Source organism: Halyomorpha halys, unplaced genomic scaffold (genome assembly GCF_000696795.3).
Source record: "Halyomorpha halys isolate HHAL.00 unplaced genomic scaffold, Hhal_1.1 Scaffold11585.1, whole genome shotgun sequence".
Lineage (NCBI taxonomy): Eukaryota > Metazoa > Arthropoda > Insecta > Hemiptera > Pentatomidae > Halyomorpha > Halyomorpha halys.
The window spans coordinates 1-4,016 of record NW_027114123.1 but is presented as its reverse complement, the minus strand read 5'-3'; the positions used below and the strand labels follow the sequence as shown (position 1 = coordinate 4,016).

Sequence of the window (4,016 nt, the reverse complement as noted above, 5' to 3'; positions counted from 1 at the left end):
ATATTGTTTTAGTGTGACATAAAAGTAAAGAAAAATAAAAGAAGCAAAGATAAAATAATAATTTTTGAAGATTTAAAAACAATATATATCTAATTACTCCATCAACTTAACTATAATGTTTCTTCGAATGAATTAAAATGAAATGTTGAATTTAAAGGTTTAATGTAAATATCCTGGGTTTCCTCTATTGGTTCTTAATTTTATCAAAACCATCAGGCGAGCGCAGTTGCTTTTGGTCCTTATGTGAGTAGGCTATGCTAATATCCCTGAGGTCCCGAAGATTTCATTAATTTCAGTAGAAGTAGAAAATGGTGTTTAAAAAGAGGTACAAGAAAAGGAGCATCCTTCTTACATAATAGATATAAGCCTACAACCTCACATTTTAACATGTGTGAAGCATAAAACATAGTCAGATGTATACAAATCAACAGCCTTTCGACTTGTGATTGATGGACAGTCTTACTTTAAACAATAAAATAGTTCCCATCATTCTTAATTAAATTTATAGATTACAAAATAAAGATAAATGAGCGGCTTTTATAACTGTGTTTATACCTTTTTAATAAATATTGTTTTAGATGACATGTGTCAAAGATACAGACTGTCAAGGAAGTCTGTATGGTATGAAATGGACTTGGCTTCAGCTTTAATCAAGCCTTTCCAGTCTATTTATTCAACATTATGCACAATGTTGGGAGAAGGATCTGAAAAAATGATAACGCCGTTCATAGGTACTGTATAACCATTTGTTTTAAATTGTATAAATATGATGAACATTTTTCTTAATATTATTTTTTAAATTCAATACCTAAACAATTATTGCCACTCTCTTCCCTCCCTTCTCCCTTGCTATGTTTCTGACTAACAGTGTTTCTCCAGCTGATGCGGGTTCCAGAAACTGCATTTTGTTTTTATTTCTTCTTGTATTTCTATTTCTATTCCTATTAAATATCTCCATTGGTTCCTAATGGGAACTGACCTACAATTCTTATAAATGCATTACTATGCATTCAAACCAAGAACTATATACCACAGATCCCCTTGCAATGGTATGCTAGATATAATTGTTTATAATTATTCATTGGATATCCTTTCCAATGGTGTCATGTTTACCCATTTACTAAGCTGGCTAATCAGGTAGTATGGAGGAAGTCTAAACTATAAAATCAGTTATACGTACAGGAATTTATATATTCAGGGAGTCAGGTTAACATATTATATGTACAATTGAGGTATAATGAATAAGAAAATGTTTAAAAGACCTATTGACTTAATTTCTGTTCACTTGATATGCTTTGGATGTAAAATACCAGATGATACCATACCTATTCTATTGATTCTAAATTGGATTATTTTGCCATACAAAATAAGATCTTATAATTTTTTCTTATCTTGTGTTTTGTGGGTTTTGCTGTGTTTAGATGGCTTCGAATTCAGGAAGCTTTGGCAGTTGCTAGCTTTGCTAATCCATGGTCCACCCTCTCTGTTCAACCTCGGAGTCTACTCTCTTGATGTCTTTTTAAGAGTGCCTCATTTTCTTCCCTTTTGCTAAAACTTCCCTCCTCCCCTCTACTTTCTTTCAGGCTTTCCACAGGCTACTCATCTTTTGGAAGGCATAGACCATTTTGACCTCACCATTGGCTAGGGAGGCTTCTCTTTTGATGTCAAAGATGCTTTATTGGCCCTTAATGCCCTTGAGCCCACATGTGCAAGCTGATCCCTTACTACCTACACTAGCCAGCAAATACCGACAATGAGTGCTCAAAATATTTTCTTAATTCAACTAAATCAACTTCTTTTTTTCTCATGCTGATATTGTCTATACATAGCACTCCATACCAAATAGTTTAGTTCCTTCCTTTCTGATTATTTCTGGCCACCAGATCTCCTGCTGAGCCATTCTACCTAAACGTATTCCTTAATTTTTTCTCCAACTGATTTTATCCCACGTGCTATATTTCAATATCTAACATTTCATATCCCTGCTCTTCAATCTTTCTTTAATCATTTTTACCTCAAAGATATCCATGAATCCTTGTGGTATTGCTGAACAAAGACTATGTGGTTGCCCATAAATTTTGATGGTTACTCATAACCTCAAGCATTAGTAAATTGTTCCTATGTACCCTCCTTCTTATCCTACCTACTTCCTGTTACCCTCCAGCAAGAGTAGGATTTTCACTTTAGAATTAACCCATAGTGGAGGAGTTAGTGAAAAGTTTGGACTCAAAAGTCGGAAAGTTAAAAAGTTTGGAGATCCCTGTTCTACTGTGTTATAGAGTATCTACTAAATAGAGTGTGTAAAACAGAATGGATAGCCACATTATTGTTGAGGCAACTTCTCTGTCATTGAGGGGTTTTTATTTTGTTTTTTACAGTCAAGTAGTTGTTATATAGCATATGAATGAGGGTTGAATTTCATTTGTTTGTTATTTGACTATTTATTTGTATTCCTTTTTTTCAGATAGAAGTCCATGGCCAATCAATATAGTGTTAGAATTCTTGTTAACCATAATGCAGTTACCTTTATTATTTTTTGGTCTTTTTTTAATATTTTTCGCTTTTACCTCAAGGAGTATTTTTTTGAAAATACCTTTTATTCTCTCAATGGCTGCTGAAAAAAAGCATGAAATGAATTATCACTCAAGTGAAAAATCTAAAGAAGGTAATATATCAAAACTTTGTTCTCATTCCCAGCTGAAATATCCAGCTTTGCTTTAAACACTTGAGAAGGTTTCATTTAAGGAGATGATTTTAATCAATAATTTTCTTCCATCTTTGACTATAGTTTAATTGTCCAAAATCATTGAACTCGAGTACATCTACATAAGATTTTGATATAAAGAAAAATTTATGTATTAATTATTATTATTAATTATGAGAGATAGTTGACCGTAGATGAAAAGTTTTTTACTTTATGTCTACATTTCCAAAAAAAAATTTTTAAAAGACCGATATTGAATTTCTTAATTATTCAATTTTACTTGTATTTGTTCTCCAAAATTAATTTTTCATTTTATCAAACTTCTAAGTAAACTTTATAAGTAGATTAATCAATAGATTAAGAATTTTTATTCAACAGATAGAACTTTTTAACTTCTTTTTTATTTATTTATTAAAAACGTACTTTGATTTTCAGAAAATAAATTATCTTCTGGAGGTTCTATTAAAAATTATGTTATTAATAAAGGAGGAATAGTTTTGCTTGGTAATGAAGATAAACAGTTCCAAAGTAAGTTATCACAATTCATGAATTTTTGTAATTACCAATTCTGTTATTGGCAATAATTAACTTTATTCTGTTTTCATTTTGTCTGCATTATATTGGACAGAAACTATTTGACTCTTTTAGTTATATTTATTTGCTTTATTAATCGTAAGGATGTGATGTTTGCCAAGCATGCTGTTGAAATCTTGTAAATGTTAGTGTGCTTTGAAATATTATGGGGCGAATCAATTACACCTATGATAAATTGATTACTTGTTTCACTGTTTAAATAGTGGTGAGTTGTGGTAGTATTAAGATTCGTAAACTGCAAAGTATCAATGGTGACATCAGTCAGCTGCATCTCTTTGAAAAAATGAGATGGGTGCTGTTCAGCAATATGCTGCTCTCGCAGAAGATGTTTAAACCTCCCAGTTTCACAAGAATTAGTTAGTTACCTACAGTTAAGACTCTTCAAAATAAGGGGCAGAATAATAAATCAATTATTCACAGTACGATTGACATTTCAAACTGTGGTAGTTATTCATAAAAAAATTTCAGATTGTTTCTTCATTCTGCAGGTGCTGTTTTGGTTTGCAAAAATCAAAGCTCTGCTTTATGTTAATAAAATTGGGGTTATTTTGTCCTAGCAATTTGAGTTATATGCTGGATTGTGGCAATAAGTAACTTAGTATCCTGAAGATACAAACTTTCACAACTGAATTAAAGTCTGAAGTATGCATTTTTTTAGTTTAATGTAATTTTTCTTCTTCAATTACTTACATTAATTAGAGACAGTACGTAAACTGCC

At 31.3% G+C, this 4,016-nt stretch overlaps 1 long non-coding RNA gene across 1 annotated transcript; it reads left to right on the top strand.

Annotated features, from left to right (window-relative positions):
• Positions 1 to 550: 550 nt before the first annotated feature.
• LOC136796756 (uncharacterized) lies at positions 551 to 3,263 on the top strand. The gene is made up of 3 exons (XR_010844498.1): positions 551 to 731; positions 2,465 to 2,665; positions 3,140 to 3,263. It is a non-coding gene; the product is annotated as an uncharacterized lncRNA (long non-coding RNA).
• The last annotated feature ends 753 nt before the right edge of the window (positions 3,264 to 4,016 follow it).